Source organism: Mustela nigripes, chromosome 11, assembly GCF_022355385.1.
Source record: "Mustela nigripes isolate SB6536 chromosome 11, MUSNIG.SB6536, whole genome shotgun sequence".
Taxonomy (NCBI): domain Eukaryota; kingdom Metazoa; phylum Chordata; class Mammalia; order Carnivora; family Mustelidae; genus Mustela; species Mustela nigripes.
In genome coordinates this window covers 19,981,297-20,007,331 of record NC_081567.1, presented here as the reverse complement: position 1 = coordinate 20,007,331, position 26,035 = coordinate 19,981,297, and the positions used below count along the sequence as shown (strand labels likewise).

General features: G+C 39.3%; 1 protein-coding gene across 1 annotated transcript in view; it reads right to left on the bottom strand.

The window, feature by feature from the left end:
* The window catches only part of MOSMO (modulator of smoothened), a 60,490-nt gene that overhangs the window by 28,721 nt on the left and 5,734 nt on the right, over positions 1-26,035 (bottom strand). The window lies entirely within an intron of this gene.

Below are 26,035 nucleotides of genomic sequence, written 5' to 3'. Positions count from 1 at the left end.
CACTGTGAATAAGGCTCCTACCACACTACTTCACTAAAACTTCTCTCACCAGGGTTATTAACAAACTCTTTAAAACCAATGCACTTTTCAATTTCATATTACTTGCTCTTTGGCAGTACTGTTGACCACATCTTTCTTCTCCCCAGGGCTTCCAGATGATCAAGTTTTCATTGGTTTCCCTCTCAAGTCTAGCTCTTTCTCAGTCTCCTGAAAATACTGGTGATCTCAGGATTCTGTCCTAGGTTCTGTTCTCTTTTCCTCCGTCATTCCTTGTACTTTTGCTGGAAAATATCACTGCCCGCCATAGCTTCCACAATCAGTCGTACACTGATAACTACTCTGCATCTTCCATCCAAGTCTGATTTATGAGTTTCAGATTCATACATTTACCTGCTCAGCAGGTGTATTCTCTGGTTCCACAACCTCTGCAAATTCAAAATTTTAATACTGGGATTAAACATGAAAATGAACTCTTAATGTCCTCACAATCAATTCCAAATTCTTACCATCCCTTAAAAGGTTAAAAAACATTTTGGCAATTTTTTTAAAAACAAAGCATGCAACTACTATACGACCTAGCAATTACACCCTGGGCATTTATTCCAGAGAAATGAAAATATGGGTTCATACAAAAACCTGCACACGGATGTTCAGAGCAGTTTATTTGTAACAGCCAAAAACTGAAATCTGGGATTCTTGGGTGGCTCAGTCAGTTAAGCATCGCCTTAGGGTCAGGTCCTGATCCCAGGGTCAAGTTCGGCACTGATCTCCTTGCTCAGCAGGGAGCCTACTTCTCCCTCTGCCTGCGACTCCCCTGCTTATACTCTCTCTCACACACAGATAAATAAAATCTTAAAAAACAAACAAACAAACAAACTGGAATCAGCCCAGACATACATCAGCGGGTAAATGGTTAAACAAATTCTGATATATTTATACCACAGAATACTACTCAGCAAGAAAAAGAAATCAAGTACCAACAAGCACAAGTTTGGATATCTGAACCTAACTGTGACAGTGAGCAAACAAAACTGCACAGGTGACAAAAATTCAGAGAACTCATTAATACATAAACGAAAGTCAGCATACATATGAATAAAGAAATTCGACTAAGCTCTATGGAATTCTTCAGTGTCAATACCCTTCAACTCAGGTCATGATTCCAGGATCCTCTCTGCTCAGCAGGGAGCCTGCTTCTCCCTCTCCCTGCTGCTCCCTCTGCTTGTGTTCTCTCTGTGTCAAATATTATTCATTAATAAGATCCTTTAAAAAAAAAAGGTTGCAGGGGGCTCCTGGGTGGCTCAGCAAGTTAAAGCCTCTGCCTTTGGCCCAGGTCGTGATCCCAGGGTCCTGGGATCGAGCCCTGCATCGGACTCTCTGCTCAGCAGGGAGCCTGCTTCCCCCCCAACCCCCTGCCTGCCTCTCTGCCTACTTGTGATCTCTGTCAAATAAATAAATAAAATATTAAAAAAAAAAGTTGCAGGATATCATCAATATGCACGAATCTAATTTCCATACACTAGTGATGAGCAATCTGAAAATTAAGATAGTAATGCTTTTACAATAATAGCAGAAAGAATAAAACATCCCAAAATAAATCTAACAAAGTAAGTGGGAACTTCTGGCTTCTGGTCCAGCAATGTAAGGAGCTAAGAAGTTGTTATTTTTGCTCACCAACAAGAAAGACACTGGATAAACTCAATATCAACAACTCTTCTTAGAGCCATGGAGGAGCTGAGGACACAGGGCAAACCACTGCCTCTAAAGGTGGACAGAGAAACAGGCCAAATACAGAGAATCACAACTTACTGTAGCAGAAAGGTAGAAATTTCCATGGGAACAATACCGGGGTAGGAACACCTAAACTGTAAATGGATAAATCTGTGTAGGTTCAGTGTGGTCAAGTCTGAGTTTAAAATTCTGGGTTAGTCCCGGGGAAATGTCTCACTTGTGTGAGTTTTACCTGCAGAAGCCCTAGAGCTCTCACAGAGAACGAAGGAGAAAAATAGCCTTGTGCATCTGGCAGGAAAAATGGGATAACAGCTATTCTGAAATATGCCTAGAGCATCCTATTCTCAATGAGGCTTGGTCTCAAAAGAAACCATTTTACTGGAGCTTCACTGACTGGAGTTTTTACCAGGGCCTAATAGAGCTGGAGAAAGAGAAACAGCCAGCTCCAGCAATTTTTTAGCCTTCACGACTCATCCAAGGAGGGTAGGGGGTACTGAGAAACACTTGTGAAGGTCACAGCCCAGGGGCACATGTTCACTAAAAGATGGAGATCTAATCACAGAACTGCAGAATGCTCTCCTTTCCACAGACCTATAGATCAATAGAACAGAATTTAGAGCCCAAAAATAAACCTCATATTTATAGTTAATTGATTTTCAACAAAGGGGTCAAAATTATTTCATGGGGAAAGAATAGTCTTCTGAACAAGTGGTGGACGGACAACTGGATATTTATATGTAAAAGAATGAATCTGGACCTTTACTTCCTACCACATACAAAAATTAACTCAAAATAGGGAAGAGATCTAAATGAAGAGCTAAAACTCTTAGAACAGGAAAAAATCTTCAGCCCATTGGATTAGGCAATCAAGTCCTAGATATGATACCAAAAGCACAAACAAAAGAAACAATAAACTGGACTTCAGATTTAAAAGTTTTGTACATCAAATGATACCATAAAGAAAGTGAGAAGACTGGATGGGAGAAAATATTTGCAAATCATGTCTGAAAATGACTTATCTCTTACAACTTAACAATTGAAAGACAATTCAATTTAAAAATGGGCAGAGGATTAGACAGGCTTTTCTCCAAAGAAGATATCGAATGACCCAAAGCATATAAAAGATGCTCAACATTATTAGTCATCAGAAAAATGCAAATCAAAGCTACAACAAGAAACTACTTCACATCCACTAGGATGGCTACAATGAAAAACATAGGTATAATAAGTGCTGGTGAGGATTAGAGAAACTGGAATCTTCCTACATTGCTGGTGGGAATGCAAAAAGTACAACCACTTTGGAAGACAGCATGTCAATTCCACAAAAAATTAAGGATATGATGCAGCGATTTCACTCCTAGAAATGCAAGAGAAATGGAAACATATGTCCACACAAAAATGTGTAAATGAATGTTCATACTATTATTCATAGGTTACAAAAGGCAGAGACAATGCAAATGCCCATCAACTGATGAACAAAATGAAGCTTATTCATGCGATGATTATCAATAAAAAGAAATGAAGTACTGATTACATGGTACAGCATAAACTTTGAAAACATTAAGTGAAAAAGCTAGTCTCAAAAGACTACATATTATATGATTCCATAGGGAATATAGGGAAGTATACAGAGACAAACTAAATTAGTAGTTGCTTAGTGCTGGGACAGCTGGGAGTGATAACTACAGAATACAAAGGGCTACTTTCTGAAGTGATGAAAATATTCTAAAATTGACCAGGGTGATGGTTATTGCATAACTTTGAGAATGTACTAAAAGCTAGTGAATTGTACACTTTGGGGATAAACTGTACAGCATGCGCATTAAATAACAATAAAAAACAGAGGGTGGTGCAGGGATACGAGAGACGAAAAAATAAGCTTGTCATGATCTAGTCCGTTTCCCCATCCAGAGGCATCTCATGTCACACCTCCCTTCACACTGCCTTTATCAGGCACACGAAGCTTTCCGATTCCTTACATAAAACTTGCTTTTCCTTCTACCTGGACCATTTTTACATCCTTCCCTTCTTTGACCAATTCCTATTTGTTGTTCAGATCTCAGGTGAGAGGTGATTCTTCCTGTGGTTCTTTCTAACCTTCTAAGGCTAAATTAAAGGCACTCTGATGTGCTCCCACACCAACACGTGCTTAACATGTACTGTAGTGCTGCTCTTACTGAATTGCAACTAATTGTTTAATTATCTGTAGCTTTCACTGAAACTGGGTAATTTTTTTAAATAAAGATTTTATTTATTTATTTTAAAGAGATAGAGCATATGAGAGTCAGATCTCAGGAGGGGCAGACGGGGAGACAATCTCAGGCTCCAGGATAAACATGGAGCCCCAGTGTGGACCTCCATCTCACTACTGAGATCATGATCTGAGCTGAAATCAAGAGTCAGATGCTTAATCACTGAGCCACCCAGGCACCCCTAAAACTGGGTTTTATTTATGGCATCTTGCCTTAGAGTAGTTGAAAAAAAATTTTTTTTTAAAGATTTTGTTTACTTGACAGAGAGAGAGAGCACAAGCAAGGGGAGCAGTAGGCAGAGGGAGAGGGAGAAGCAGGCTCCTCACTGAGCAGGGAGCCTGATGCAGAGGGCTGAGTCCCAGGACCCTGGAATCATGACCTGAGCAGAAGGCAGATGCTTTACCAAATGAACCACCCAGGTGCCCCAAAATAAATACTTTTCAAAGGGTGGGCTAAACTAACTTTAAGTCAGGATCACTTTTGTGATCATCTACCAACTCAAAGAACACTTAAAAAAAAATACTTAAGTGGAAATATTTAATTGTGAAGAGAAAAGCAATAATTTGCCTAGAAATAAGCATGAGGCACTTCATGTTCAGACACTCGAAGCAAATTTTCAAAGAGAAAAACAGTGACCTGCCTTATCTGGTTAAGCTTTGTGCAGACACGTTTAAACGGACCAGAAAATATAGTTTTGATTTTCAAATACTTTGTATTTGAATTTTCCTGCAGTGATGCATTTAGGTTCTGAATCCTAGGGAACATCTATTTAGAGGCAAGTCTACAAAATAAAAGACCCAAGAGAGTACTAAGGCTCAGTGCATTTTCCCTTATCGATTCTGAATCAGAGTGAAGGTAGAATACACACTATAGATTCTATCTAGAGTAGAAAATAACAACAAGTAATAACTTCATATTTTGCTAGGAAACTTTCAGAATCTGGGAAGGGCAGGAATCTGAAAAAAGTCTTTTACAAATTTTTCTTTCAGGGCGCCCAGGTGGCTCAGTTGTTAAGCATCTGCCTTCAGGTTGACTCATGATCTTGGGGTCCTGGGATAGAGCCCCACATGGGGCTCCCTGCTCAGCAGGAAGCCTGCTTCTCCCTCTCCCTCTGCCCCACTTGTGTTCCCTCTCTTGTGGTGTCTGTCAACTGAATAGATAAAATCTTTAAAAAAGAGAGAGAAAGAGACATTTTTCTTTCTCTCGGTCTCAGAAATTTCTACAAGAGGTCCGAACAACTGCTGAAACACTGGTGAGAAGACAGCAGCATTTTCTATCCAGATGATTTAACTGTCCTCAGCTCCAAGTCAACTGACAGCCAAATCCGACGTTAGTGATACACTGGAAGGAGAGGTAAAAAGCTTTAAAAAGGAAAGGAGAATGAAGAAAAGAGAATTTTCTCAAACCATAAGATCTATGATAATATGTGACATTACAGTATGTTAGATTTCCTCCCTAGATAGATAAGGCCAGAAGACTGTAAATGTCAACTCAATTAAGAAAGAACAACAGGCTACCTGTCTCATGTTATGAATCATACATACATCTAACAGCTTAGAGAAAGGGTACTTTCGAACTGGAAGTGATTTAAAATGCTAGGAATGTACAGTAAACAATCTGCCTTTATATGACTTAAAATACGAACACTGCAAAAATCATAAAGGAAATAATGCTCTGATCATACCTACTCATTCACAAATACAGTAGCTAGGGAATGCTAAGTGGAGTGTAAAAGTAGAGCATGAAATACATAATTTGTATCACCTTTAGGAAAATAAAGTTTTAGAGAAAATTAAAGGAAATATGACTGAGTATATTATACACAATTCCTACAGAGGGTAAATATAAATAAAAGGTTAATGAAGAAAGGAAGCAGGTATCTTAGAAATAAGTTCAAAACACCCTTTGGATATTCAGAGTATGAATTAATGTGCTTCTGATGATACAATTTTCTTTCTTTAAATTCCAGGGTCCAGCAGCCTATCCATAAATGGCTGAAATGATTATAATCAAGTATCTTAACTACTACTGCTTAATGCAACTAAGTTGTCATATAAAGGATAATTATATTTGTATATATGTGTATTATGTATATGCATGGATATGTTTGGTGTAATAATTATATTCTGAAAACTGAAAATAAGAAAACTCCAATCGTTTAACTGATAATGATGATTAAAAGACATACAATACAGTTCTTTTTTTTTTTTTTAAGATTTCATTTATTTATTTGACAGAAAGGGATCACACGTAGGCAGAGAGGCAGGCAGAGAGAGGGGGAGGCAGACTCTCTGCTGAGCAGAGAGCCTGATGCGGGGCTCAATCCCAGGACCCTGAGACTATGACCTGAGCTAAAGGCAGAGGCTTAACACACTAAGTCACCCAGTGGCTCCTATAATACAGTTCTTAAAATGGATGGGCACAACCTTGCAAAAGAACTGAAACCAGTAATTTAGAACTATAGGAATTTAATGACCTAAAAAAATTATAGACTTTTAAGATCGAAACTGCATCCAGATGTTCTTCCAAAAGGTTACAGTTAGCTAGCTATAATAAAACTCCTGGAGATTATTCTCTGCTTGCTATCAGGTAAGGATCTCCAAAGGAACAGAGTAATGTTCATACTGAGGCAGAGGAAGTGAAGGCAAGGGCTAGAGGCTGGAAAAAAATTAGAAATTCAGTCTTCTTGCCACTGCAGAGTAGGTATTTGGCAGCTTCTTTCTCACTTCCCAAACAGAATCTCAAGTGTCTGGATTCAGAAAAATCAGTTTTACCTTAAATTCTACTTCAAAACCTTGACACTAAAATAAGGGACACTCACAATAAATTTTCTTTCTTCATCGCTCATAATCTGGAGGCGGTAAGGTAAATAATGGCTGCCACTCCATTTTGGGCGCTTACTTAGTGCCAGTCATGGTGTTAGGTGCTTTACATATGCTCATTTAATTCCTGAAACAATCCAGTAAGGAAACTTGAGGAACAGGCTAAGTGACTAGGTGCCAGCTAGGAAAAGCGGGAGTTAGAATATGAACAAGTTCTGACTCGGAAGCAGTGTTCAAAGTTGACTATCCAGGAATATTTTTGTAGAACATTTTGATTTTTCTTGAATGTTTGTCCAGAGAGTTAAAACCTTAGAAACTGGGGTGCCTGGGTGGCTCAGTTGTTAAGCATCTGCCTTCGGCTCAGGTCATGATCTCAGGGTGCTGGGATGGAGCCCTGTATCGGGCCCCCTGCTTGGCGGGAAGCCTGCTTCTCCCTCTCCAGCTCCCCTGTGCTTGTGTTCCCTCTCTCGCCATCTCTCTCTGTCATAAATAAATAAAATCTTAAAAAAAAAAACAAAAACCCTTAGAAACATCAACAGATGATTTCCACAAACAAGTGGCACATTCCCCATAAAATAGCTATTTGGGATAGGAAATACTACAATAATATTCTCCAGGTGTTAAGAAATTCAGGTGATCTAGTAAAAGACTGTAACACTATTTTATATTCTGATTTCTGATTAAAAGCTTTTTAAAAAATATTAATCTGCTACCTTATTTAAAAAAAATTATTAAAATTCTGGTCCTCAATTTCTGGACAATTTCCCTGGTATATTATATGAAATTACATTTTTAAAATCACACACTTTAAAGATAGTTCAGGAGTGATTTTAATAAGACAATTCCATTTTGATGCTGCTAATTTAAGAAGAGGTTCTTCAGATGCTGTAATTTTAAAAATAAGTTTGGAGATTTACTACACAAAGTACTTTAAAAAAAAGATTCAGCTAAATCTTTGTACAGTTTGATTCCTCTCATCACTTCTACTCAGCAAAATCTCAAATAGCAGCTTGCGTACTCAAGATACCTACATATTTTCCCCCTTCATCATGCCCTTTTGAAAGGACACGGAGTTCATTTAACAACCAGTTATTATGTCTTTGTTTCACTGCTATTTTTACTTGCCTTCTCTAATGAATGGATCACTTCAAAACCGCAATTTAAAAAGCAATACTTGTTCTAGTATCTCTCATGTAAACAATGTAGGTCCGATGATGGCATTCTTTACCATTCTCCCACTATGTGTCTCACAAATCCCCGTGTGATATCCTGAATTACAAATAGATTAATGTCTTTAAGAGTGCAGCGCTCTCATGTACAAGTTCCAGGCTTGGTTATGAATACAGACAATATCTGTAAATAATCATGACTTTGACATTAGCTATAATTCAGGAAACTAGTTATTGATCAAGTCGGAGGAATGAGAATCAAAATGAAAAGCTATCAGGTCATCTTAGAATTCATAAAGAAAAGGGTAGGAATAGTTATATACCCTTTAATTTAGGAAGGCAGATTTCAAAAAGGTAGGCATGATTGCAAGCAACAAAATTCTTGAAGTAAGAGAGACCCAAGAGGTTAGGGAGCTCTTGAAAATGTGGTTCTGACTAATAATTACAGATGATGCCAATAAAAGAAAAGGAGGTAGGTACTAATGAAACCAGGATGGTAGCACAGAAATTCATTTGAACAACACACTACAAACATTAAAAAGGCGGTGTAGTGTAACAAACAGAATACAGACTTTTGAACCCAGCTCTACCACCTCATTAAATGATGCCAGGCAAATCATTTCCCTCTTTGAATATGCTTCTTAATCACAACAGGGGAATAACATTCTTGGGAAGAGCTACTATAGGGACTGCTACCTACTAAGTTCAGTTATTTCTTTGCTGTTCTTTTTGTCTTTAGGCTATATCCCATTAACGTAGCATTCCTACTAACCCATTCCTACTAACGTAGGAATTCTATGTTCAAAAGTTACTTCTTTTTCCCTTGGTAGTTACATTATCACTTTAGTACAATTAGGCTCATTGGCTTCAATTTGTATTCAGTATTAGCATTTGCTTTCTTTCCATCATTCTTGATTTTTTGAATATATAAAACACATGCATGTTCAAGCAAAGAGTACTCTTCCTACTGCATTATAGTAGTGGTTCTATTTATAAGGTAGAAATTCTGGCCATTGTCCATGGGCTAGAATGTATATTCCAGTGTGGTAACATTTACACGTACATTTTAAAACTACACAGCATTCATAATCAATTTAAAGATGATTTGTGGCTATTCAAAAGAGTATAGCTAAGAGTCTTCAAAGTTAGTCTCATTAATTTTAGTTGATGCTTACACTGCTATGCGCCACGCACTTCGTTTTATGTACGTGAATACTTCAATCTTCAAAGAGACCTCTGAAGTATTTTGGCAAAGATCATGCTGCTAGTGAGTGGCATAAATAGAACGTGAACCCAGACTCCAGAGTCTGTGATGTTAGCCACTTAACTATAATGCCTCCTGCATTTAAACTAATCACACCTATGTTCCTGCCATATGGGAACTACAGAATTTAAACCTTTTCTGGCTTTCATTAAAAAAAATGTGGCGTAGGCACCTGGTGGCTCAGTTGGTTTTGCGTCCAGCTTCTGTTCAAGTCATGATTCCCGGGTCCCCCCTGATGAACAGGGAGCCTGCTTCTCCCTCTCCTTTTCTTCCCTCCCCCTGCTTGTGCTCTCTCTCTTTTTTTTTTTTTTTTAAAGATTTTATTTATTTATTTGACAGAGAGAGATCACAAGCAGACGGAGAGGCAGGCAGAGAGAGAGGAGGAAGCAGGCTCCCTGCCAAGCAGAGAGCCCGATGCGGGACTCGATCCCAGGACCCCTGAGATCATGACCTGAGCCGAAGGCAGTGGCTTAACCCACTGAGCCACCCAGGTGCCCTTGTGCTCTCTCTTAAGTAAATAAAATTTTTAAAAAATATATGTGACCTTAGGAAAATTATTATCATAACTTTCCCAGTACTAGTAAAAATTTAAAAGATAATAAGCCAAAATGGACTAACTCTCATAAGTATCTGTAAATATTTAGACCAACTCAATTGCACTAGCCATTCACTGATTTCTCTCATTCGATGAATATTTATTAAATGCCACTGGGAGGTAAAGTGAATTAATTTATTTCCTTTCCTTCTACAAATCCCACTGGAAAGACAAGGTAATGTATATATTTTAAAAAACTGTCTAACAGCATGGGAAAATGATAAGGCGATCAACAACAAACAGAATTACTAAAGAACTTCTGGAATGTATAAAAGAACAGGGTCACACAAAAGGAGTAAATGCCACTATAGCCTGGAACAATATAGTCTAAAGATAACCCTCTTCCTCATTAAAGAAGTGGATGAGGGGCGCCTGGGTGGCTCAGTGGGTTAAAGCCTCTGCCTTCGGCTCAGGTCATGATCCCAGCGTCCTGGGATTGAGCCCCACATAGGGCTCCTTGCTCAGCAGGGAGCCTGCTTCCTCCTCTCTCTCTCTTTGCCAACTTGTGATCTCTGTCTGTCAAATAAATATATTAAAAAAAAAAAAAAAAAAAAAAAAAAGAAGGGGATGAATTCTCCTAAAACGACGACGATGACAACAACTCAGTAAAACTCCAAGCTTGGGGAAACAGGAGTTGAGCACAATATGAGGGATGTGTGTGGTATCTAAATGGGATAAAAAGAAAAGTCAGTGGGAACTGCATCAGTTCCTTGATCATCCTGAAAAGCTGATGACATCTGCAACCCAAACTTTTTTTTAATCTGGGTATGAACTGCCTGAATGGTCCAACTGGGGATTTGCTACAAGCAGCTCCTAAAGAGGGAGGGCAGAGGGTAATAGGAGGGAACATATAAGGGATACAACACGTTAGTTAACTCTAGGCTAACACAGAGAACAAAACATCAGCCAAGAACTTATAAAAGCAAAAAAGTAGAAAAAAAAACAAAAGACAACACAGTAGGAAAGCCTATAATACACCCAACCTCCTTGTTAACTGTGAGGATGCTCACAATAAAGGACCATCGCATCTTAAATAGAGGGGGATCTATTTAAAGCAGATATCTTACTAGCTACTGTGGGATTCTAAATGGTTACTGAAAACCACTTACTGGGTGGTAAGAAGGTAGACAATAACCCTCTAAAGCTCCTGGGCTATTCCTATGTCAGTGACATTTCAACATACAAGATTGTTTTCTTCTTACTATTATTTTTTAAAAAGATTTATTTATTTAATTTACTTGAGAGGGGGAGAGAGAGAGCGAGAGAGAGGGAGAGAATGCGAGGGGGGGGCACAGGGGTAGGGAGAGAATCTCAAGCTAACCTCTGCTGAGTGTAGAGCCCAACACAGGGCTCAATCGCTGAGATCATGACCTGAACCAAATTAAGAGCTGGATGCTTAACTAACTAAGCCACACAGACATCCCAAGTGTTGTCTTCTGATCCTAATCCACCAAATCTTAGCTAGGTATACATCTGTTTAAAATAAGATTTATTGGGGCGCCTGGGTGGCTCAGTGGGTTCAAGCCTCTGCCTTTGGCTCAGGTCATGATCCTGGAGTCCTGGGATCGAGCCCCATGTCAGACTCTCTGCTTAGCAGGGAGCCTGCTTCCCCTCTCTCTCTGCCTGCCTCTCTGCCTACTTGTGATCTCAGTCTGTCAAATAAATAAAATCTTTAAAAATAAATAAATAAGATTTATTAAATAAATAAAATAAGATTTATTGCTATTTTAAGTGACTTATTTAATTTTTTAAAATTTATATTAAACTCTGAAATTATTTTATCTTTAGGATAATGAAATATAGTCATTCATCTTATGTTTCATAATAAGCAAATGAATAGGATTTTAACAAATGTAGGCTACCTGTGATCATCAATCATGCTTTACTTTTAGAACTTTCTATCTAACTTAGTTACGGACTTCAACTAATGAGGTCAGGGTCCTGCTAAAACCTACTCTAGGGGGGAGATCTACTCTAGGGTCACAGACTACAATCCATTACCCACTTCACAGATGTTAGCTAGAGTAAGAGGGTTGACAGAATGTTAATGGCTTAATATAAGCTGTCATCATTACTGAGAAATCCCCCAAAATACATTACCTTTGACATGTAGAAGAGCACTTTCATATAAACATTTGGATAGGCTGCCTAATACTCTTTTCTCCCAGCAGAAGAAGACAGTAATCCAAGTGTCAGGGGCACAGGAAGTGTGTGTGTTAAAAATGAAACGGGAGGGGCGCCTGGGTGGCTCAGTGGGTTAAGCCTCTGCCTTCAACTCAGGTCATGGTCTCAGGGTCCTGGGATCCAGCCCACATCCACATCTGGCTCTCTGCTGGGCAGGGGGCCTGCTTCCCTTCCTCTCTCTCTCTGCCTGCCTCTCCGCCTACTTGAGAACTCCCTCTCTCTATCAAATAAATAAATAAAATCTTAGAAAAAAATGAAATGGGAAACCAGGTCTAGCACAGTTTGAAAAAAAAAAAAAATCAGACTGCCTTTGATGACTGTATGATAGGTAAAGAATCAATTCCATTCAACTTTATGCATCCAGTGTAATAAGAGATGAATCCATTTAGTTGCTTAACAAAACAATTGCTACTATAAATGCCTGTACTGCGGTAGATGTTTCAGATAATCTACTTCAGTTCTTAGAGCCATCTTATAAGGTAAGAGGAATTATCCCCACTCATAGATGAGGAAACTAAGTCTTACAGAGGCCAAGTAACATGCTCAAAGTCACACAGTTGGTAAACAGCAGAACCAGACCCCGAAGGGAGTTCTCATGTCAATCCCCATTCTATTTTCACTACGATTTTCTTAATAAAACAGCTGTCTAAGAATTTATCATACATACCTACTTTTATTTTAAATCAAGAGATGGGATTCATGAGGATGAAGGGGGAACACAAACTATTTTTCTATTGGGCCAAATAAAGAATAAGCATTTCGGTAATTTTTTAAGCACAAGCAAAAAACATCCACAGCAAAGTCTGAATCAAAAGCCAAGTTTCAGTGGAGGTACGCTTCAAGGGGGCACCTGGCTGGCTCAGTCAGGAGGAGCATGTGGCTCTCAACCTCGGGGTCTTGAGTCTGAGCCCCACCTTGGTTGTAGCGATTACTTAAAAATAAAATCTCAAAAAAAAAAAAAAAAAGAGGCACTCTTCAAGTTAAAAATATTTTGCACCAACTTACACCCTAACTGGGATATAAAATATTGTTTTTCTCCTTACTATGCCCATTATGCAACCCCCCCCCCCCGACAAAGTAACCATACCAGCTCAGACTAATGGGGCTTTCCATTGAATAAGAAACACTGGATCCAACCTCTTCTCTATCACCTTGTTTCTCCATGGAATAGATCATCTACCCATCACAAATTCCTCATCTCCCTCGTGTCCATTCCCCACCGTAACACACCACACATAGTACATGCACTTTCATGCACCCATGCACACCTTGGTCTCCACTGATAGAATTCTATCTCAGACTATTCCACCTAAGGAAATCCCTTAAACGTATAGTTTCTGCAAATTCTCTCATCTTTTTTTTAAAAACTTTATTTATTTGAGAGAGAGAATGAGAGAAGGAGAGAGAAAGCCTGGAGCGGGGAGGATCAGAGGGAGAAGCAGACTCCCCACTAAGCAGGGAGGCCATTGCGGGACTCGATCCCAGGACTGCGGGACTCGATCCCAGGACTCCCGGATCATAACCTGAGCCGAAGCAGTCACTTAGCCAACTGAGCCACCCAAGCGCCCTCTCTCGTCTTCTTCTGATAGGCAAAGTCAAAAAATGACACAAAATATTATTGACAAACACAAAAAGAATCTCAGTGAAGCACCTATAATGAGAGAAGGAATGTCATAAGCCTTTTTTAACCCAAGTACAGCTGACACAATGTTACAGTAGTGTCAGGGGTACAACTGTGATTCAGCAGGTCTATGCATTATGCTGTGCTCACCACAAGTGTAGCTGCCATCTGCCCCCACACAGCACTATTACAATACCACTGACTATAGGGATGTCATAAGCTTTAAAGTCAAGTTGGCAAATTAAAGTATCAGAGAAGTAAGCTTCCTTTTCTTAGCCCTTTTTATCTTTTTAAAAATTCTATTAGCAACGCAACTGTATTGCTCTATACTTTTTTTGTTGTTATAGAAGCACATATTTCAGTTGCAACATAGTCTTACTAGGGCTAACCTAGTAATCTAACACCTATATTGATCCAGAGAACCAACCATTCAACCTACAGATTAACTTTCATATTATAATATATATATTATTTATTTATTTGAGAGAGAGAGGGCACATGCGTGCGTGCATGGGCTCAAGAAGCGAGGGGCACCTGGATGGCTCAGTTGGTTGAGCATCTGCCTTCAGCTCAGATCATGGTCTCAGCGTCCTAGGATCAAGCCCCACAACAGGCTCCTGGCTCAGCAGGGAGTCTGCTTCTCCCTCTCCCTCTTTCCCTGCTCACATTCTCTCTCTGTGTGTGTCTCAGAGGAATAAATAAAATCCTTAAAAAATTGTTTAAAAAAAAGAGAGAGTGGAGACAGGGAGAGGGACAGAGAATCCTAAGCAGGCTCCACGCCCAGCATAGAGCCTGATGCGGGGCTCAATCTCATGACCCTGAGATCATGACCTGAGCAAAAATCAAGAGTTGGACTCAGGTGCCCCTCATCTTAGAATATTTTTTTTTAATCAAAGTTGGAAATGACTATATGATAGCTGGGCCTTACCGTCAAAATGAAAACCAACTGATAAATTTTTAAAAAAATATTCTGGGGGCGCGTAGGTGGCTCAGTGGGTTAAAGCCTCTGCCTTCAGCTCAGGTCATGATCTCAGGTCCTGGGATCGAGCCCCGCATCGGGCTCTCTGCTCAGCTGCGAGCCTGCTTCCCCCTCTCTCGCTGCCTGCCTCTCTGCCTACTTGTGATCTCTATCTGATAAATAAATAAAATCTTTTAAAAAAAATAAAATAAAAGACTATATTCTGTAGATATTTAGCTACTAAATAATAATTTGACCTATGTATATAAGTATCATATTTGTAAAAATGAGGTAAGATTCAGAATGCCCAATATTACCCTGTCTTGATTCTAGTTTGTTTCTATTTGGATATTATATTCTGACTTCAACTATAACATGTCTAACCCAAATTTATCACTTTTGCCAATAAATCAGCTCACTCTCCCAAGTTCCCAATTCTGTTCCCTACTCTAGGTTCAAAAAAAATTTTTTTAAGATTTTAAAAAATTTATTTGATAGAGAGAGAGTAAGCAAGCAGAGTGTTAGAGGAAGAGGGAGAAGCAGCTTCCCTCCCCACCAAGCAGAAAGCCTGACACACAGCTCAATCCCAGGACCCCATGATCATGACCTGATCCTGCATGAAGGCAGATACTTAATCAATAATCAATTATCAACTGAGTAACCTAGGCACCCCACAGACCACCTATTAAGGGACATGGGCATAATGCCTTCGAAACTGAGAAAACTATTTGCTACTTTGTATTTTATACAAGTCAGACTGTTAACCAAATACAAGGTTAGAAAAAGGAGTAAAAGAAACCTGTTAAAAAGAATTCAATTGAAAAAAAAAAAGAATTCAACTGAGAAAATCTGAAGATCTAATGGGCTTTTTTCAACAATCCAAGAATCAGGCAGCATCCCCTTTAGTAAGTGGAAAAGAACTTTTCTTGGTTCAAAATCTTAATGTCAAACATAACACCTCCCACTTCCTGCCACATGCAAGGTTGGACTGAGTACTACCTAAGGTAAAGGGATCAATAAATCATATTCTCTGTTCTTAGGGAACTTAAAAAAATAATCTAACAGATTTCTACTAGAAACAGGCATGACAGACAAATAACCATGATACAGGTATGCGACCATGAAAAAAAAAGTGCAAGGTATTACCAAGGGGTTGAGAAGGGGAATCGCTTTGGTAGGGTCTCAAAAAGGGTTTTTTTGTTGTTTCTTAAAGATTTTATTTATTTATTTGACAGAGAGAGATTACAAGTAGGCGGAGAAACAGGCAGAGAGAGAGGAAGGGAAGCAGGCTCGCTACTGAGCAGAGAGCCCGATGCTGCGGGGCTCAATCCCAGGACCCTGGGATCATGACCTGAGCCAGAGGCAGAGGCTTTAACCCACTGAGCCACCCAGGTGCCCCTCAAAAAGGGTTTTTACAAAGATGGCAGTTGACGATAATCAAGTCAAAAAAATAGGCAGAAGACATGAGCAGGTACCTCTCCAAAGAAGATACACAAATAGCTAATAGACACATGAAAAAGTGTGCATCATCATTAGCCATCAGGGAAATTCTAATCAAAATCACACTGAGATACTACCTTATACTAGTTAGGATGGCGAAAACTGACAAGGCAAGAAACAACAAATGTTGGAGAGGATGTGGAGAAAAGGGAACCCTCTTACACTGGTGGTGGGAATCCAAGTTGGTGCAGCCACTTTGGAAAACAGTGCAGACGTTCCTCAAGAAATTAAAAATAGAGCTACCCTATGACCCAGTGACTATGCTATTGGGTATTTACCCCAAAGATACAGATGTAGTAAAAAGGGCCATATGCACCCCAATGTTCATAGGAGCGATGTCCACAATACCCAAGCTGTGGAAAGAGCCAGTATGCCCTTCAACAGATGAATGGATAAAGAAGATATGGTCTATGTACACAAGGGAGTATTACACAACCATCAGGAAGGATGAATACCCAACTTTTGTATCAACATGGATGGGACTGGAGGAGATTATGCTGAGTGAAGTAAGTCAAGCAAAGAGAGTCAATTATATCGTTTCACTTACTTGTGAGGCATAAGGAATAGCATGGAGGACATTAGGAGAAGGAATGGAAAAATGAAGGGGGGGAAATAGGATTGGAAGACTAATCATGAGAGACTATGGGCTCTGGGAAACAGGGTTTTATTTTTATTTTTATTTTTATTTTTTAAAGATTTTATTTATTTATTTGACAGAGAGAAATCACAAGTAGATGGAGAGGCAGGCAGAGAGAGAGGAGGAAGCAGGCTCCCTGCTGAGCAGAGAGCCCGATGCGGGACTCGATCCCAGGACCCTGAGATCATGACCTGAGCCGAAGGCAGTGGCTTAACGGTTTGGGCATTTCTTGTCCTTGAAGGTAAAATGGCATACTGAAATTTCCATTCCAGTCCCTTTCCAAACATTGCTGCTAAATTCATCTTTCTAAAGGATAGATATTATTATAATATTATTATAATCACAAATGCTTATATAGCATTTACTTTATGACAGATAATTTCTAGGTACTTTACAGGTATTTACTAATATAACCTTTGCAATATCCTTATAATAGATGCTGTTATTGGCCTCCACAGAGATACAGAAAGTATAACTTGCCCGGGGTCACATAGCTGATAAGTGGAAGAGCTGAGATTTGAACCCAGGAAGTCTAGCTCATGAGTCCTTGCTATGAAGCACTTCATGTTTTTGTACCAGAAACCTTCAGTGACTCTTAATCTTCCACAGCATAAGGGCATTCAAGTATCTTCACAATATGGCTTTAGCTTACCTTTCCAACCTTAGATCCTACTTTTTTTCCCTGCATGGATCTACATTCTAGCTCTTCTGTATTATTTTCTATTTCCAAAATACAATCCTTATTCTCATCTCTAGACTTTGTTTATGTTATCTATTCGCAGTATACTCTCACTCTGCCCAGTCCCTGTTTTATCAGACCTTCTCATCTTCCAGGCATATTTCAACTATCATCTTTGTGTGTGTGTGTGTGTGTGTGTGTGTGTGTGTGTTACGGTAGTCACCGTACAGTACATCATTCGTTTTTGACGTAGTTTTCCATGATTCATTGTTTGCATATAACAGCCAGTGCTCCATGCAATCTGTGCCCTCCTTAATACCCATCACCAGGCTTATCCATTCCCCCACGACCTCCCTTCTAAAACCCTGTTTCCGGGGCGCCTGGGTGGCTCAGTGGGTTAAGCCGCTGCCTTCGGCTCAGGTCATGATCTCAGAGTCCTGGGATTGAGTCCCGCATCGGGCTCTCTGCTCAGCAGAGAGCCTGCTTCCGTCTCTCTCTCTGCCTGCCTCTCCATCTACTTGTGATTTCTCTCTGTCAAAAAAATAAATAAAATCTTAAAAAAAAAAAAAAAAAAGAAATGCCCAAACCTTCGTAATTATTTTAATATTCACTATATATCATTATTAAGTGTATCATCTGTTGAGCTCAAATGTCATCTCCTCCTTGAACACCTGGACAGAAAGTAGTTTCATCACGTATTTGACACATTTCTTATGCATATTATTTTATCTTCCCAAATAGAGTGTAGGTTTCTCGAGGGTAAAATACTTTTTCATTTGCTTAAATGCAAACTATCATAATGTTTAATACAGTTCTTTACAGACCACACATACTTCAATAAGCACTGACTGTGACGCTGTCTGGAATAAAATTCAGTGGTACTCATAGAATATTAAAGGTTTTATTTAAATGAATAGTACTTTTTAAATGAAATGGTTATGGGCACCTTGGTGGCTCAGTGGATTAAGCCGCTGCCTTCGGCTCAGGTCATGATCTCAGTGTCCTGGGATCAAGCCCCGCATCGGGCTCTCTGTTCAGCAGGGAGCCTGCTTCCCCTTCTCTCTCTCCCTGACTCTCTGCCTGCTTGTGATCTCTCTGTCAAATAGATAAATAAAATATTTTTAAAAATAAAATGAAATGAAATGGTTCTAAATGAAATGGTCTTTGAGATCTTTGTCTTTGGTTAGTGGGCTGGTCAGCAGAACCAAATTGAACATGGTCTGTTTTTTTTTTTTTTTAATCTTCTATTATTACAGCTGAAAAGCAGATCCAGTGATGTTCCAGGTGAGTAACTCACTATACATACACCAGACACGGGGATACCTGGTGTGATTTTGCTCTCATACTTCTTTACTTGACCCAACCGACTGCATTTATCTTTACTCCTGTTTAATTTCTAATGATAGCAATATATAGTCCCTGGTTGAACAGATCTATATTAAAAGTCAACAGCTGCTTTTTGCTCAATATATACAACAGCCAAGTGTCAAAATGCCAAATGTGAACTTTTATTTATAGCAAAGCTAGTGTAAACAGACATATAAAAAAGTGCAGCCTTTTCCTCCTGATTTAAAAAAAAAAGAGCAGTAGTTCAAAGAAATGTCACTTTGCTTTGAAACGGGAGTCATACATTGAAACGTCATGTAGTAAGTAAATTACATATTTTTGGTATATCCTCATAAATACAGGTATCATTGACAGCAACACCTCAAATCCACATGCTTCTCTATTTTGTCAACTCTAAAGCAATAAACCCCAAACGAACATCACATTCTACTTGCTCATGGAATATTTGGTAAGGATTCTCCTCCCTGTAATTCACAGCTAATGAGAGAATACTTGGCAAAGTTTGCATAGGCATTAATTGAAGGGTGACTTTGATCCAGACACTTATTTTTAGGAACCTTGATATTCAAAGATTCTTAGGTTCTTTCACGGCTATTGTTTAACCTCTCTAGGACTTCAAGAATAGCTTTGCTAAATATTACTTTTTCATCAGTCTGCAACAAAGAATGAAATAAATAGACACGGTATCTAATCTGTTGTGATCAACTGGATCAGGTGTTGCAAGTATTGAAATTTTTAGCAGCCAGCTGCTAGCTGGACAGAGAATTAGAGAAAGCACTTGGGAAAAATTGTGTAGCTCCAAAGCGTGAAAATAAAACATTCTGACTACCAAAAGGATATGATGTCATGTTTACATAAATCATCATAGAAAGGTAAAGCTATAAATATGAAATTTTTACCTAGATGCTGTCATTGTTGTGACTTACAGCCTAATCTCCTGGGTTATTTAGGGAATATAAAAGAAGGTCACCATGTAAATAATTATCCATTCAAGTTGCAAGATTAAGCTCTTATTTACAATCCAACAATAACAATTTCTTAAACAGCAATACTTCATTATGTGACCAAATCTCCCCTACAAGATTATGTAATATGGCCCAACTGCTTAAATATACATTAAAATGAAGTACAGAAAAAAATGCCAAAATTTACAGTTGCATTACAGAAGCTAAAGACAGCTAGAAAAAATTTTATTCCATAGACAAAAACTAAATTTTCAGTTATACTATTTGCCAGGTCTCTATAAAGAAACGACGATCTCATATATTCTAGATGTATTTTTAGCCTTTGATGTGAGACTAACTGACTCTTGATACTCAACTATAAAGTTTCTAGATCACTAGCTCTTGGGTAAATTCCTTTAAAAATAACTTCTGGGGGTACCTGTGTGGCTCAGTCAGTTAAGCATCTGACTCTTGGTTTCAGCTCAGGTCATGATCTCAGGGTCAGGAGATCAAGCCCCACATCAGGCTCCGTGCTCAGCACAGAGTCCACTTGAGATTCTTTCCCTCTCCCTCTCCCAGCCTGCACCCATGCACTCGCTCTCTCTCTCAAATAAATAAATAAACAAAACCTTTAAAAAAAAAAAATCAAAAACCTTCTGAACTAAAGGATTTTCATAATGCACTGCAGTTTTTACTCTTTAACCTATAGGAGAACAGAAAGTTGAGAGTCTGAACCTGCTAACAGTTGAAAGAGCTGAATAAAGTATTAATCAAGTCTGAATGATACAACTTTTACTAATTAAAAAACTCAACTACAGGGCGCCTGGGTGGCTCAGTGTTTAAAGCCTCTGCCTTGGGGCGCCTGGGTGGCTCAGTGGGTTAAGGCCTCTGCCTTCGGCTCAGGTCATGATCCCAGCGCCCTGGGATCGAGCCCCACATCGGGCTCTCTGCTCAGCAGGGAGCCTGCTTCCTCCTCTCTCTCTGCTTACTTGTAATCTCTGTCTGTCAAATAAATAAATAAAAATCTTTAAAAAAAAAATAAATAAAAAAATAAAGCCTCTGCCTTTGGCTCAGGTCATGATCTCGGGGTCCTGGGATCGAGTCCCGCATCGGGCTCTCTGCTCAGCAGGGAGCCTGCTTCCTCCTCTCTCTCTGCCTGCTTCTCTGTCTACTTGTGATTTCTGTCTGTCAAATAAATAAACAAAATCTTTAAAAAAAAAAAAAACTCAACTACAACATGTCTAAAATTAATTAGACGGCTAGTAAATAGCAGGACTGGCATCTGACTACATGCTGGTATTGGTATGATTCCAAAACCCATGTGCCCTTTCTATGACGCTAGGCTGCCTTTCATTTAAAAAACCTCTTCAATCTGTTCCAGAGACATATAAACCCAATGCAGGCCCTGGCTTTGGTACTTATATGTGTCCCATCAAGTTGAAATTACCACTACAAAGGACTGCAGTCTTTCCTGGATTCGACTCCGCTGGGTTTCAGTTCTACTCAAATACAGACACACCATGTTGCCTTAAGTCTCTTTTTAGAACAAAGCAACCTGTAAGTAAGCAAGACAGGCAATAAAAAGGGAAATATTAAAAAATTAACATGTTTTGACTTTTTACATAATAATTACGACCAACACTGGAGCATTTTGGTATGTACCAGACCATGTGCTAATTCCTTATACGCCACAGTTTATTTCCTCACAACCATCCTTTGAAATAAATACATTGTCCCCATTATATAGCTGAGAAATCAAATTACATACCCCAAATCATAAAACTTCTAAAATGGGAATCCAAGAATCATATCTAGATATGGCTGCCTCTAAATCCTGGGGGACCATTTTAATTTTACTCTGTTGCAACTCCAGTACAAACCTAATATTTATCAGAAAAGGTGTTAAACAAAAACACTGCTGTAGGTCATACCCCAATGAACAGTGGAGGTATGTGACTACATTATGCCAGCTTTGAAAGCTTTGTCTTGAACAGCCAAGTGACAGAATTTAAGAAGTCTGGTCTGTCTAATAAACGCAATGGCATCATCACTCTGTCATTTCTTTTTCGAAATGTCCTGCCTTCTGGTGATTTCCATTTACTCATGGCTTCTGTCCATATTCTTGGCCCCAAATACCCCTTCTTCAAAACTTTTTGGCCTATTAGCTTATATTCTTCCTCCTGAAGTAACAACATCCCTATTGGTAATAGTAAAAAGAGAGGACTTTGAAACCAAAGTTGTAAAGGAAATAAATGCTTTGTTCAGGAAATCTAATCTCATATTGGAAAATCTGGCCTACACTGTGAAATTTACAGCATCATAAATGATTTCAAGCTTCAAGTATGTCCTGTGAACACTATAAAAAAGACCGGTCTTTGAATTTTTACTCAAAGTTCTTATTATTTGCAAGTATTATTTACACTGGTAATGCCACTTAAAAAAAAAAAAAAAAAAAACAAGAGAGTGCCTGGGTGGCTCAGTGTTTAAAGCCTCTGCCTTTGGCTCAGGTCATGATCCCAGGTTCCTGGGATCGAGTCCCACATCAGGCTCTCTGCTCAGCAAGGAGTCTGCTTCCTCCTCTCTCTCTCTGCCTGCCTCTCTGCCTACTTGTGATCTCTCTCTGTCAAATAAATAAATAAAATCTTAAAAAAAAATTTTTGTAAAGTACCACTTAGCTCATTTTAAGGAAGTTTTATTCTTTGAAATAAAAGAAATATACTGGCCCAAATATTCAACTGATGAATGGATAAATTAATTTGGCCATAAAAAGAAATGAAGTACTAATGTTTATTATAATATGGATGTGAGCCTTGAAAACATGCTAAGTGAAAGAAACCAATCATAAAAGACCACATATTGTATGATTCCATTTATATATAATGTCCAGAATAGGCAAATCCTTAGAGACAGAAAGACTGGCGGTTGCCTAAGAACAGAAAGTTGAAGGGTGATGGCTAAGGGATGGGGGTTTCTTTCGAGAGTACTAAAAATGTTCTAAAATTGATTGTAGTGATGGCATCAGGGAAATACAAATCAAAACCACAATGAGATACCACCTCACACCAGTCAGGATGGCTAAAATTAACAAGTCAGGAAACGACAGATGTCCGTGAGGATGCGGAGAAAGGGGAACCCTCCTACACTGTTGGTGGGAATGCAAGCTGGTGCAGCCACTCTGGAAAACAGCATGGAGGTTCCTCAGAAAGTTGAAAATAGAGCTACCCTAGGACCCAGCAATCGCACTACTGGGTATTTACCCCAAAGATACAAACGTAGTGATCCGAAGGAGCACATGCACCTGAATGTTTATAGCAGCAATGTCCACAATAGCCCAACTATGGAAAGAACCTAGATGTCCATCAATGGATGAATGGATAAAGAAGATGTCACACACACACACACACACACACACACACACACACACACACACAAACGGAGTACTATGCAGCCATCAAAAGAAATGAAATCTTGCCGTTTGCAACAACGTGAATGGAACTAGGAGGTATTATGCTGAGCGAAATAAGTCAACAGAGAAAGACAATTATCATATGATCTCCCTGATATGAGGAATTTGAAAGGCAGGGGAAAGAAAAAATGAAACAAGATGGGATCAGGAGGGAGACAAACCATAAGAGACTCTTAATCTCACAAAACCAACCGAGGGTTGCTGGCGGATGGGAAGGTAGGGAGAGGGTGGCGGGGTGATGGACACTGGAGAGGGTATGTGCTATGGTGAGTGCTGTGATGTGTAAGCCTGATGATTCACAGACCTGTACCCCTGGGGCAAATAATACATTATATGTTAATAAAAATAAGTTTTAAAAATTGATTATAGAGATAGTGGCACAACTTTATGAATATGCTAAAAACCACTACATACATACTTGAAATGGGTGAATTTTATGGTTGGTGGACTTATATTTCAATAAAGCTGTTTTTTTTTTTTTTTAATTTTTATTATTTATTTATTTATTTGACAGACAGAGGTAACAAGTAGACAGAGAGTCAGGCAAAGAAAGAGAGGAGGAAGCAGGCTCCCCGCTGAGCAGAGAGGCCGATGTGGGGCTCAATCCCAGGACCCTGGGAACATGACCTGAGCTGAAGGCAGAGGCTTCAACCCACTGAGCCATCCAGGTGCCCCAATAAAGCTGTTTTTTAAAAAGCAATTTACTGGGAAAAGACTCAAAAGACCATTGGAGAAATTCTGTGAATGCTTCTTAAATTAAAGGCGAATACAATTGCAAGATTTTTGCTCTCTTAGTTAGACTCAAATTCTGTCCTTCACTAAAAGTCATGTCCAAAGTGACTAACAAAATGAAGTTCTGGACAGACTGCTCTGTATGTTTAAACTGATGTTACAGAGCTCCTTCATGGTAAAACACTTCTGTGATCACTGAAGTTGTTACCACTCAGGGGAAAGCACTATTTAATAAAATTTTCTAGTATTTAATAAACAGGTCTGTTTGAATGGCTTGTAATTTTAATGTCCTAAACCAAGGATCCCAATTTGTAGGCCAGATCCACTTGTAGATCTTAAATGACAGATGTCAAGCACCCAGTCCCCTACCTGAGGTTTACCAGGATTTCCTGTGGAGAAGGTAGTGGGCAGCACAACAGGAAAATGACTCCCTCCTTCAAGTCTTTTACCTCCCCAAGCACCTGCCAGTTTTTATACTTGGGCAGAAAAGGTCAGCCACCTCGTAGGTTTCAAATGGCCGCCTCCCCCATGGGGGATGGGGTGAGGTGGGGGCTGTAGCATAATGCTCTTAGCCTATCTGTGTCCCCTCACTTAAACCTTTCCATGTCTAGGGAATGACTTCATTTGACTAGCAGTTTAGTAGGAGAAAAAACTGGGCATATGTGGTCTTTTTGCGCTTGGAAGCAATTTGCCCATAGGTAGTACTCATTTTGTCTCTTCTTTCATGCTGGAAGCCTTATAGGGCAGGTGCCTCCATCCTGCCTGGGAATGGATGATTAATCTGTTCAATTTTGAGATCCAATAAGAGGAAGATGCCTGTCCACAGAAAACATCCACATTCTCCAATATCCTTTTAATTAGAAATAAAATAAAATTTTGGATTTTATTCTTTTTCCCCCTCAGTTCAGAATATAAGCAGGAAAAAGTGTGTCTGTTATTATGACTCCTTAAACACTCTAACGTCCAATCTAAACAGTTTAAAAAAGAGTAAGAATGAAAATCTTTTCAGGAATAAATATACTAACTACCACACACTACAAAGTGAATGTGAAAACCAACTGTATAGAGGGAAATCTGATCAGACACAATAGAGGAGTTCCTTAATGTACTTGGAAAACATCTGGAACTCTCTGCTAAGAAAACTAAACTATGAAAGATGACAGCTGAGCATAGGATAGTTGGGCATGGGAGGGCGTAACTCTAAATGGTCACGAAAATCCTTGGTGTAGAGGAATAATGACTCAATAAAGGGATCTCTAGATCATTTTTTTTTTTAAAGATTTTATTTATTTATTTGACAGAGAGAAATCACAAGCAGATGGAGAGGCAGGCAGAGAGAGAGAGAGAGAGGGAAGCAGGCTCCCTGCTGAGCAGAGAGCCCGATGCGGGACTCGATCCCAGGACCCTGAGATCATGACCTGAGCCGAAGGCAGCGGCCCAACCACTGAGCCACCCAGGCGCCCTAGATCATTTTTATTTATCAGAAGCAGCACTGCTGAGTTACCGACTTTCTTAGAATTAACTCGATGAAACTAAAAATCTTCCCCCCCACACACAAAAAAATGTCTCTTTACAGATAAGAAAACAGTTGACAGTGAGGTTAAGGAACTTATACAAAGCCAAGGACACCACTTTAAGACTAAAACCCAAATCTCCTTCTTCCCCTCTTCTGAAAATCTGGCAAGAACTTCAGCCACTTGAATTTTAACCTCAGGCCTCAACTCCCCAAACACCTGGTCGCTCAGGCCAAAACCTTAGGAGCCATTCCTGAGGACTCTCTGTTTCAACCCCTCTCCCACTGTCAGTTAGCCATCTTCCTTGCCTACAAAATAGCCAAACCTGTACAATTTTCTCCATTTTCGTTATTCTCATCCTAGGCAAAGCTACTTTTCTCTCTCCTAGAGTACTCTACCTGTTAACTGGCATCCCTGCTTTCAATCTTGCCCCTCCATTAAGTAAATAAAAGGTGTGCATAAATAAGATATCGGTAATATTTCAATGAAGAGTTTACCTGATGTGAGTCTGCAACACTGAAACTCAAATCTCATGTGCAAAGCACGGACATGTGGGAAAAGATGTGGAAATGACTGTTCCACATTGGCAAAATATAAAAAGCCTAAGAAATCAAATCAAG